At 32.7% G+C, this 13,205-nt stretch overlaps 1 protein-coding gene and 1 pseudogene across 3 annotated transcripts in view; one reads left to right on the top strand and one right to left on the bottom strand.

Moving 5' to 3' along the window:
* MDGA2 (MAM domain containing glycosylphosphatidylinositol anchor 2) overlaps positions 1-13,205 on the top strand; it is an 846,425-nt gene that overhangs the window by 508,112 nt on the left and 325,108 nt on the right. The window lies entirely within an intron of this gene.
* LOC113601703 (uncharacterized) lies at positions 10,074-10,218 on the bottom strand (annotated as a pseudogene).

Here is a 13,205-nt window from a genome sequence, read left to right as displayed (position 1 = left end):
TAATTTACCCATTAAAAAAAAATATTTAAAGATCCCAAATCTGAGAACCACAATATAAGAAATTCAATTTCTGAGGTCTTTAACCACTAGAATAAAAGTACAATATTACCAAAAAAGGTCTATTAAAGGAATACAAAACTGCCTTCTTATCTGAAAATGTATAAGCACATTACCAGTAGATGTTTAAAAAGCATTTAATACATTTTAACATCTCTTCCTATTTTTAAAACAAATCTCTAAATAAGAAGTAGAAAAGAAACTACTCAAATCAATAATATTCAATTTAAATTTTGCCTAAATGACAAAAAAAGAAAACTAGAATGATTTCAGTTAAAATTAGGATCTAAATATGGATGCTCTTTGTAGTTTTTTTTTTTAATTTTTATTTAATGTTTATTTTTGAGAGAGAGAAACAGAGATAGAGCATGAACAGGGGACGCGCAGAGAGAGAGAGGGAGACACAAAATCTGAAGCAGGCTCCAGTTTCTGAGCTGTTGGCACAGAACCCAATGCGGGCCTTGAACTCATGAGCTCAACTCAACTCATGACCTAGCTAAAGTCAAATGCTTAACCGACTGAGCCACGCAGGTGCCCCTTTTTGCAGCTTGTTTTAGATTGTCTTTGATTTCTAGCAAATGTTCTAAGAAAATAAGATAAAATAATTTATATAAACTTAAAAAAGAAAAAACAAATTTGCTGATAAATTATACAATATAAAATACTTTAAAATATAAATAAATATATCAATATATATATATTTACAATATAAATATAAAATACTTTTATAGAGAGAGACTAGGAAAAAAGTTCTAGAGTATTTGGAAGAATATGAAAGTAATTGGATATGAGTTAATTATAAAAAATTAATAGCTATGTTTTAGGAATAAATGATGGTAATGAAAAAATATTTCATTGATAACTTAAAAAATAAAATGTTTTGGAAAAAAATCTTCAAAAAATGGTGTAGAATCTAAATAAAGAATGTATGAATTCATATCTAAAACTGCAATATGTGTTCTGAATTAATGGAAAAACATGCCATGTTTTTGAATGAATCCATCTAATATAAAATATGCCAATTAATAAGTGAATTTAATATAATCCCAAATAATTCCCAGAGGTCTGTTTATATGATTTCTTAAATTGAGTTAAATAAAATAATCTAGACATTAAATAAAAGACAAAAGCCTGAAAATAACCTAAGAAGTATAAAATAGAATAGCAGTGAAGGGTTGGTACAGAGTGAAGTTGTCTTTATAAAATTCAGAAGGTAAAAATATATTGTATTACATATAATAGTTTTGCATATGAATGGAAAAATTAATACAACAGAGAAGATAAACAATAAATAGATCCTAGACATGAGATTTGAATATAATAAATTTGCTGTTCAATTATTGTGATAGAATGAAATATTAAATGGTGCTGCTGTTACTGTATCTCCATCAGAAAGAAAAAACAATTAGACCTCTAAATTACATGATATTCAAAATTCAATTCTTTTATTTTTTTTTAATTTTGATTTTAGAGAGAGCAAGTGAGGGAGAGGGGCGGGCAGAGGGTAAGAGAGAGAGAGAGAAAGAGAGAGAATATCAGGCAGGCTCCACTCTCAGTGTGATCCTTCAACCCTGGGATCATGACCTCAGCCAAAATCAAGAGTCAGATGCTTAACCCACTGAGCCACCCAGGCACTGCCAAAATATGATTCTTAATGGAGTAAAGACTTCATGTGCAATTGAGGGGAAAAGTGGGCATAATTTGCCATACTTTAACAACCAAAAATCCAAAAAAAAGATAATAATTTATGTTATATAAAAATTATGTTGTTTAGGAAAAAAGATACCAAACAAAATTCATAGAAAAATAATAATCAAAAGGTTATAATATATAATATATAAAGACGTTTTAATGTTTTTGAAGTACAACTAATGGAAAGAAAAATAGACAAAGGATATGAATTGGTAGTTGATGAAAGAAAAAGTCTCTGTAACCATTTACCAAATTAAAAGACTCAGAATAAGATGTAGTCATGGAAGTGCAACATAAAGTGATAATGAACTACTACCTTATACAATCATAGTGCACAAAAATTCAGAACAAAAAAAAAATCTATCATAGCTGAGAGGTAGGAAAAATGATACTCATATGCATGTCATGAAACATATATTTCCTTTGGAAAGAAACAGGACAAAAATTCAGTTAAATCTACTTACAAGTCAGTTTCATGTTTATAAGAATTATTCCCATCAAATAAAGCCATCAGTTTGAAAATGCATATTCAGAGACCATTACTATGGAATTGTTCAGAGAGGCAAAAAACTGGAAATAAAATCAATGCACACAGTAGGGAAATACTTGAATAAATTACATGAATTCATGGCCAAGGATATAGTATAACTAAGATAGATAGATAGATAGATAGATAGATAGATAGATAGATAGATAGATAAGAGCTCTACTTTGGAAGGATTTCCATGAGTTATTTTGCATGAGAAAAATATTTTTTTAAATGTGTTATATGATTAATTTTACTGGAAAGACAAACAAAACTACACACCCAAATATGTGTGTGTGTCTTTGCATATATGTGCATATTTTTATATATATGAATATATGAGTCTGAACAAAAACGTAGAATACCATGATATTAACATGGAGTATGTGGGGAGGTGAGGGTATGAAAGAAGAGAGTGGAGTGAGAGGCAAGCATTTAGAAGAAAAAGATTGAAACAAATACATATATATATACATATATATATATGTGTGTGTGTGTATATATAGCATAGTATATACCTATAAATATTATATAATGTATATAACATGCTTATAATACGTTATTTATAATGAGTATATAAATGTATATATTGTAAACACATAAATTACCATTGTGTGTGTGTATAAAATTTTAAAACTTCAGATTCTTTATTTTTCTCATTTTTCATGTGTCTCTTAGAAAATGGGCAAGGAGGAAATAAAAAGAAAATCCTGAAATAATTTTTAGAACATCTGAAAGTTCAAAAACTGTTTCTGCAGGATGATATGTAAGATCATCAGATATAATATCATCAAGCTATAAAGCATGTGGTTACATTTTTTTTTTTTTAATAATAGAAGATGAGGACCTATCTACCAATGAAAGCTCATCAGTGTACAACACAGGGAAAACTCCCAAAAGTTTGCTGGTACTGTGGTACTGATTCTCTGGAAAACACCTGGTCTGACTAAAATCAAGCCCTAGACATCCTCAGACTGGCCCACTAACACCACAGGAACTAAACACTACCCACAACAGGCAAACAAACAAACAAAAAATCCACTGCGGGTGACTGGACTAAAGGAAAAAGCAACTTACCTACAACAGCAGGGCACACACATCACACATAGGAGACACCCCTGAAGTGCCAGATTCTGGTGAATAGGGGACACTGCAATGCAGGGTAATACAGGACTTCTTCTTCATAAAGCCATTATTTTCTAATGCAGGAGATGTAGCTGTCTTTCCTAACATACAGAAACAGACACAGAGAGTTAGACAAAACGAGGAGACAAAGGAATATGTCTCAAATGTAAGAACGGGACAAAATCACAGTAAGAGACCTAAGTGAAATGGAGATAAATAATATGCCTGATAAAGAATTCAGAGTAATGATCATAAATATGCTCATTAGATTTGAGAAAAGAGTGGAGGACCTCAGTGAGACCTTTCAATGAGATTTAAAAAAGAACCAATCAGAGATAAAGAACACAATAAATGAAATTTAAAATATACTTGTTGGAATAAATAGTAGAGGAAGCAGAAGAATAAATCAGGGACCTAAAGGACAGAGTAATGGAAGATAATCAAGCTGAGCAGGTGAGAGAAAAAAAAAATGGCAAAATGAGAACAGATTTAGGGAACTCAATGCCACCATAAAATGTAATAACATTCACATTATGGGGATCTCAGAAGAAGAAGAGGAAGAAAAGGGGGAAGAAAATTTATTTGAAGAAATAATAACTGAAAACTTCCTTAATCTGGAGAAGGAAACAAATCCGTATCCAGGCACAGAGATCCCCCAATAAAATTAATTCAATTAGGTCCATGTTATGACAGATAGTAATTATGACAGCAAAAAGTAATGATAAAGAGAGAATTTTAAAGGTAGAGAAAATAAAAGCATTACATACAAGGGAAACCCTGTAAAGCTATCAGCTAATTTTTCAGCAGAAACTTTTCAGGCTAGAGGGAGTGGCATGATACTTTCAAAGTGCTGAAAGGAAAAAATCTGCAACCAAGAATATTCTATCCAGCAAGGCTGTCATTCAGAATAGAAGGATAAGGAGTTCTGCAGATAAAAGTGAAAGAATTCCATGACCACCAAACCAGCCCTGCAAAAAATGTTAAAGAGGACTCTTTGAGTGGAAAGAAAAGACCATAAGCAAGAGTAGGAAAAGTAAGAAGCAGAAAAGCAGTAAAAATAAGTATATCTGTAAAAATAAGTCAAGAGACTCACAACATAAAAGGATATAAAGTATGACACCATATACCTAAAATGTAGGGGAGAGAGGAGTAATGAATGAGTTCAAACTTAAGTGACCATCAACTTCATATAGACTGTTGTATACATAAGATGTTACATGCAAACCGAATGGTAATCACAAACGTTGTAATAGATATGCAAAAAGTAAAGGAATCCAAGTGTATCACTAAAGAAAGCCAACTATTTTTAAGAGAACATATCAAGAGAAGAAAGAAATAGAGAAAAACTAAAAAGAATCATAAAACAAGTAATAGAATAGCAATAAATAAATACCTATCAATAATTACTTTGAATGTAAATGGACTAAACACTCCAATCAAAAGACATAGGGTGACAAAATGGATAAAAAAGCAAGACCCATGTATCTACTACCTTCAAGAGACTCATTTCAGACCAAAAGACACATTCACATTGAAATTGAAAGGATGGTAAAGCATTTATCATGGAAATGGATGTGAAAAGAAAGCCAGGGTAGTAATATTTACATGGCACAAAATGGACTTTGAAAGAAAGATTGTTACAAGAGATAAAGAAGGACACAATATAATCATTAGGGGAGCAAGCAAGCAAGAAGATATAACAATTATAAACGTTTTTACACCTAATATGAAGGCACCCAAACATTTAAAGCAGTTAATAACAAACATAAAGAAAGTGATCCATAATACAATTGTAAGGGACTTTAATACCCCACTTACATCATTGTATAGATGTCCAGTAGAAAATCAGAAAGGAAACAGTGTCCTTGAATGACACATTGGACCGGATGACTTTTAACAGTTACATGTAGAACATTCCATCCTAAAACAGCAGAATACACATTCTTTTCAGGTAAACAGTGAACATTGTCCTGAATAGATCACATATTAGGCCACAAACAAGGCTTAACAAATTCAAAAAGATCAAAGTCACCCCATGCATCTGTTGTGACCACAATACTATGGAGCTAGAAATTAACTTGAAAATCCGGAAGGAGCACAAATACAGAGGCTAAATAATATGCTACTAAACAGTGAATGGGTCAACCAAGAAATCTAAAAAGAAACAAAAAATACATGGAAATAAGTGAAAGTAAAAATACAATAGTCCAAAATCTTTGGTATGCATGCTATAAATTTCTCTTAGAATTTTCTTCCAGAAAATATAAATTTATAGCAATACAAGCCTACTCCAAGAAGCAAGAAAAATCTCAAATAAACAACCTAACCTTATACCTAACAGAGCTAGAGAAAGAACAAACAAAACACAAAACCAGTAGAAGGAAGCCATTAATAAATATTAGAGCAGAAAAAAATGATAAGAACCTAAAAACAAAACAAAACAAATAAAACAGTTTTACTTAAAAAGTAAAACAGATCAGTGAAACCAGGAGCTGGTTCTTTGAAAATATCAACAAAATCAATAACATTTAGCCAGATCTGGGGGGGGGGGGGGAGGGTTGGAAAGGACTCAAATTAAATGAAATCAGGAATAAAAGGGGGGAGTTAAGTCAGTTAAATGTCTGAGTCTTGATTTCAGATCTGGTCATAATCTCCTGGTTTTGTGAGTTCGAGCTCCACATTGGGCTCTGTGCGGACAGATTCTCTCTCTGCTTGGGATTCTCTCCCTCTTTCTCTCTCTCTGTGCCCCAATCCTACTCACACCATCTCTGTATCTCTCAAAATCAATAAGGTTAAAAATTTTTTAAACATTAATGTATTTAAAAAAAGAAAAGAAAACTGAAGAAATAAAAAGGAATGGGGCACCTGGGTGGCTCAGTCAGTTGAGTGTCCGACTTCGGCTCAGGTCATGATCTCACAGTCCATGAGTTCGTGACCCGCGTTGGGCTCTGTGCTGACAGCTCAGAGCCTGGAGCCTGCCTCGGATTCTGTGTCTCCCTCTCTCTCTGACCCTCCCCCACTCACACTCTGTCTCTCTCTCTCAAAAAGTAAACATTAAAAAAACTTTTTTAAAAAGAAACTTATGATCATATCAATAAATGCCAAAAAATTTTTGACAAGGTACAACATCCATTAATGATAAAAACCCTCAACAAAGTTGGTTTAGAGGGAACATACTTCAACATAATAAAGGCCATATATGAAAAACCTACAGCTAACATTGTACCCAATGGTGAAAAACTTAGTACTTTCTCTTAAGATCACAAACAAAACAAAGTAGTCCAATCTCACTAGTTTTTTTTTTTTAATGTTTATTCATTTATTTTAAAAGAAAGATATGGAGGAGAGCCAGAGATAGAGAGAATCCTAAGCAGGATCCACACTGTCAGTGCAGAACCCAAAACAACTCAAACTCATGAACTGTGAGATCATTACCTGAGCTGAAATAAACAGTCATGAGTCAGACCCTTAACCGACTGAGCCACCCAGGTACCCCCCAGTCTCACCAGTTTTATTCACTCTAGTACTGGAAATCCTAGCCACAGCATTTAGGTAAGAAAAAGTAATAAAAGACATCCAAATTTCAAGGAAGAAGTAAAACTTCCACTATTTGCAGATGGCATGTTACTCTCTATACAAAACCCTAAAGGGTCCACAAAAAAAAAAATAAAAAATAAATAAATAAATAGATAGATAAATAAATAAAACACAATTGATAAATGAACTCAGTAAGGTCACAGGATAAAAAAATTAGTGTATAGAAATCCATTGAATATTTTATACGCTTATAATGAATCAACAGCAAGAGATATTAAGAAGCAAAAATGTTTATAATTACACCAAAAGTAATAAAATAGCTGGGAATAAATGTAACCAAGGAAATGAAAGATCTATACTCTGAAAACTATATAGCAATGATGAAAAAAAATTCAAAATGACACACATGAAAGGTGTCCCATGCTCATGGCTTAGAAGAACAAATATTGTTAAAATGTCCTACTCAAAGCAATCTACATATTTAATGCAATCTTTATCAATATACCAACAGCATTTTTCATAGAACTAGAACAAATAATCCTAAAATTTGTATGGTATCACAAAAGACCCTGAACAGCCAAAACAGTCTTGAAAAAGAAAAACAAAGCTGGAGGTATAAAAATTCCAGATTTCAAGTTATATAAAGTTGTAGTAATCAAAAGAGTATGGTACTGGCACAAAAATAGACATATAGATCAAATGAAACAGGATAGAAAGCCTAGAAACGAACCCACAATTATATGGTCAATTAATCTTTGACAAAGGAGGCAAGAATATGTAATGGGAAAAAGACTCTCTCTTCCACAAATGGTGTTCGGAAAACTGGACAGCTACATGCAAAAGAATGAAGAAGCTGGACCACTTTCTTACACCATAAAGAAATAAACTCAAAGTGGATTAAAGATCTAAATGTGAGACCTAAAGCCATAAAAATCCTAGGAGAGAGCTCAGGCAGTAATTTCTCTGACACTGACAGTAGTAACATTTTTTTTTTTACATATATGTCTCCTGAGGTAAGGGAGAGAAAAGCAAAAATAAATTGTTAGTACAACATCAAAATAAAAAGCTTCTGCACAGTGAAGGAAACAATCAACAAAACTGTAAGACAACCTGCCGAATGTGAAGAAGATATTTGCAAATGACATATTTAATAAAGGGTAAGTTTCTAAAATATATAAAGAAGTGATACAACTCAACACCCCAAAAAACAAATATTCCACTTAAAAATGAGAATACATGAGCAGACATTTCTCCAAAGAAGAAATACAGATGGTCAAAAGACACATGAAAAAATGCTCAACATCACTCATCATCAGGGAAATGCAAATCAAAACTACAGTGAGATATCACCTCACACCCATCAGAGTAGCCAAAATAAAAACACAAGAAACAACAAGTGTTGGCAACGATGTGGAGAAAAAAAGAACCATTGTGCACTGCTGGTAGGAATGCAAAGTGGTGCAGCTACTCTGGAAAACAGTATGAAGAGTCCTCAAAAATTTAAAAATAGACCTATCTTACAGTCCAGTAATTATACTGCTGCGTATTACCCAAAAAATACACAAACACTAATTCAAAGGGATACATACATCTCTGTGTTTATTGCAGCATTGTTTGCAATAGCCAAATTATGGAAGCAACTAACATGTCCATCAATAGATGAATGAATAAAGAATATGTTATTATATAATGTTCACACAATGTATATTCCACACACACGATGGAATATTAGCCATTAAAAAATCATGAAATCGTGCCACTTGAAACAACATGGATGCAGCTACAGAGTGTAATGCTAAGTGAAATTAAGTCAGCCAAAGAAAGATGGTTTCATTCATATGTGGAATTTAAGAAACAAAGCACATTAACAAAGGACAAAGAGAGAGAGACAAACCAAAAAACAGACTTTTAAACTATAGAGAGCAAACTGGTGGTTACCAGAGGGGAGCTAGAGGGGGAAGATGGGTGAGATAGATGATTAAATAATACACTTAATCCTGATGAACATTGAGCAATGTCTAGAATTGTTGAATCACTATATTGTAAAACTGAAACTAATGTAACACTGTATGTTAACTATACTGGAATTAAAATGAAAAAACTTAACAAAAGTTAAAAAACTTTAGAAGATGCAATTTATGTGTAAGTAGATCTGTAAGAACAAAATTTCAGATAACGAGTCTAAATCTTATAGATAGCTTCACTCTTTTATAAATGTGCCATTTTGAGAACTTGGTGTCAATTACTCATTTTTTGTCCTTTTTTTTTATGGGCTATCAGATAAAATTAGTCATTAGACAGAAAAAAATATGTAGGGAAAGATTTGAAACTTTTCTTGTCATCAGTACTTGCACATAATTTCTCATTGATTTATCAAATGGTGCTTTTTTATTGATACCTACAGAAAGTGCTACAAATCTTTGACATTGATGCTTTATTTATACTAAGGTAACTTGTGCTTGATTGTTGATATATCTAACAATTATTTAATAAGTTTTTCTTTTTTGTAACTTCAAGGCAACCTAATTTTATTCAGGTTAGTTAGCATTATTTATTGTTAATGTATATTCATCCTATAGCTATACTACTAACATAAATTCTTACCCATTAAGTGAGAAATAATATACTTGACTAGCTTTAGTGCCTCCAAGAGTATTGAGTGGTTATTTTCCTTGAGAAAACACAGTCAGATTTTTTTTATGCATAGGATTTTTAAGATTTCTAGCACTTCCCAGAGGGGAAGATGACATCCAGTGCGGTATTTAGTATGTCTGCCATCTGGGTTTTTAGATTCATTTGGTTTAATTTAAAGATTAAAGACAGAAAAATTGGACCAAATGGTGGAATAAAGCCCTGTGGAAAACATGCCTCTGCTGTGATTATTTTTGAGATTAATTGATTCTTTAACTTGTAACTATATCCCGTGACTTCAGTGGCAGTTAATAACTGATTAACCATGAATATGTAGATTAATTGTGCCATTGCATGCTGGGAGATGAGTTAACTCTTTTATGTAACTAGAGTACCCCAGTTTAAGTGGAGAGTAGACTAAACAAATGCTCCCATGCTTTAGTGAATCTTATTTCAAACAGGACTATCTAATATATAAGCAATAATTTTGAATTTTTTAAGGAGAAAATCTATGCCTTCATTAAAAAAATAGGGAGGGTGTAAAAAACACTTCCAAGTTTTCTAATCTAAAAGATTGGAAGCTTGAATAAATACTTCTTAAAAACAAGGATGCACTACACTTGATCTTAGCCAAAAGGCCAAGAAACGATAAAAAACAAGGATGCACTATTGATAAATCTTAAATGATGTTGAGTTGTAAAAATCTATATAATTATACCATTAAAATAGTTCACATATTGACCATTTTTATAAAGCTCCCTATTATTATTTTTTGTCCTTATAAATTCCTAGCTCTTTGCTATTGGGACTTAAATATATATCTCTCAGCTTCAAGGAAAACAAAACAATGAAAACAGAGCAGGACTCCTATGATCAAGTGCTGTCTTATAGCTACTCCTCTAACTCGTTGTGAAAGCCAAGTTCCTTGAAGATTCATATCTATGAATCTTTCCATATTTTTACTGGCTTTCAGTGCTTTAAGGCACAGGAAAATGACTATCAATTCTATTACTCCTCTGACACAACTATGATGAAGGCTACCAGTAACCTATTTCTTGCCAAATTTCAAGTCACTTTTCAGTTCTATTTTTACCTTGATTCTTTTCACCATTTATTCTGGTTTCTAACTCTTCCATGGCAATGGATTGACCTTTTAAATTTATTTTGTTTCCCATTGATTTGTTTTGTCTCTACCCTCCTCATCACTTTTTCAGTTTTTTTTTTTTTCCTAATTCTTTCCTTCTTTTTTCCTCAATTTGGTGTTGCCCATGCTCTATCCTTGAACCTTCCCTGTCTTCATTCTGCTTCATTCTTCTTGAATGGTCTCATCCCTCACATAGCATATTGATGACTCACAAATCCGTATCTGCAACCCAGACTTCTTATTCTTCTTAATGTATAGTCTATGTGCCTTATAACTAGTAGAGCAGTAGGTGCTTGACATTTGACATGATTTAAACAAAACAGGTTCTTCATCTTCCATAATCTCCTGCCTTGTCTCCTCTGGCCAGAAACAGGTTTACTTTATATTTTATTTCTGTTACTGTACCTTCTACCCTACTGTCCAAGCCAAGTCCTTGTCTCACTCTCTTCTTTCTCTCAGCTCTCTATTTAATCAGTCACCCAGTTCAGTTCATGCAAGTTTCTAGGATTAAGAAAGGTAACTTATATCACCATATATATTTTTGTTTCTTAAAATGACTTTAATTTGGCAGTTGCTGGCATGTTTATTTAGCCAAAGAGAAAATCTCTAGAAAATTATCTCAGCTAGACAGCAGTAGCTATTCTGTTTATGGGGAAAAAACTAATTTCCCTTAGATTATTTTATGTATGGGTAGCCTTGCTAAAGATTGACATTGATCATATTAACTACAGATTAATCTTCTTTGTGTTAATACATTAGATCATTATAGAATACTTATGTCCATTATGTCAGGTTGAAGGAATACAAACATGACTAAGATATGGATCTTATATGTACATATATATATAGATAGATATATATATATATATATATATATATTTTATAGAAATCCAAATTAGTTATGTCATTAAAATATATTTGAAGCAAGTATTCATATATCAAATCATATATCAATTATTTATATTATTTCATAAATGAGAAGAATTTTGTCCTCTCTTAGATAATAAAAATCATATTCTCTTTACTTCAAAGAATATTTTGCATTTGTCAATGAATACTATCTTTACATGTTTTAATTTCACATACTCAACCTATAAATTTAAAACAAATTTATTTTAAAGAGAATAAGTAAGTGTAGATAAAATATGTTCCATAACAGAAAATAGTACAGTGTGTTTTTGCAATATCATCAAAGCCACTTAGTATGAAAACTGAATATTAAATAAATATAGAGAGAGATCTTATGTCACTTAAACTATATATAAAGATTGAAGAAAATTAGAAATGATAACTTAAAGGTCCTTGGATAAAACGTATAGCAAGTACTCCTTCTAAATCCTGGGTGTGAAAGTTGTTGACTTTCAAGTTAATCTCTCTCATGAAATTATCCTCAAATGGAAAGAGCTACATAACCCAAGGTGAAGCCTTCTCTCTAGGGAAGCCCTAACCCAGTGACTAATCAGTGTCCTTTATAAAACAACTTTTTGGGACAACTTAAAGTCCATTGCAACTCTAGAGCTCCTTCTGGATCATCTTGAGACTTTGTAGTGATGCATCACAGTTTAACTCCTCCCACTGCCTAATCTTTCCTACCTTTAATTTTTTTTCAAGCCACCATAAAAATTGTTCCTAGGGGCACTCCTCAAAAGTTTCCTGAGTGCATGTCTTCATCAAAGACCGTATTTTCAAGGAGTCATTCTAGATGGTCTGAGGAAATAGACTCTAAAATAGAATGGTACAAACATCACCCATCAGCCCACTAACTTACTGACAATGAGGACCCCATTGCTGGTAGTAGGTGGACCACTGATAGCTCTTGAATGCTGTAGTGGTGAAATTGTTAAAACCCCTGATGTTGAACAAGGATAGGTACCAGTGGAATGTAATGCACTGTGAATACACTATCTCTGGCTTTTGTAGAATTCAGGGGAAAGTTATTATAAGCATGATGGAATCTGTTTCTCATGGATTCTATTTATGCAGTGGAGAAAAAGAATGCAAGGCTGAATGTAAATAATCATGAATTGGAGGTGATGATGTGTGAGAATAAGAAGGCTTTCTTCCCACAATATAAAGAAATGTTCATCTTCTTTAGCCAGAGGTCATAAAGGCTGAAAAAAAAGGCTTAGGATTTACTTAAATATATAGCTGAGCTTTACAGAAACCTGAATCCGTAGCCCTGACAAGTCAGCTAAACCAGTGTCTGAACCCTGCTTGAGAACAAGTGGTACTCTGATTTGCAGGGCTGGGGGGAGGGTTGGAGTACATTTGGGTTAATGATCTCAGAAACCTTGAAACCTAGTTCTCCATAAACATTCTGGGCCTACAGAAATGGTCTGTTCCTCCTAATTAAGGGCTTTTATGTCCATCTTGCTTAAAGATGGTTCGGAAACTTCTTCCCCCTGAGGATATACCCTCACCTCCATTCCTGGCCTCCAGATCACTATATAGGGTCAGCAGATGACATCATGTGGCCACAGAAGTATGTTTACT

This window comes from Acinonyx jubatus, chromosome B3, assembly GCF_027475565.1.
Source record: "Acinonyx jubatus isolate Ajub_Pintada_27869175 chromosome B3, VMU_Ajub_asm_v1.0, whole genome shotgun sequence".
Classification (NCBI taxonomy): domain Eukaryota; kingdom Metazoa; phylum Chordata; class Mammalia; order Carnivora; family Felidae; genus Acinonyx; species Acinonyx jubatus.
This window is presented reverse-complemented; position numbering and strand designations above follow the sequence as displayed.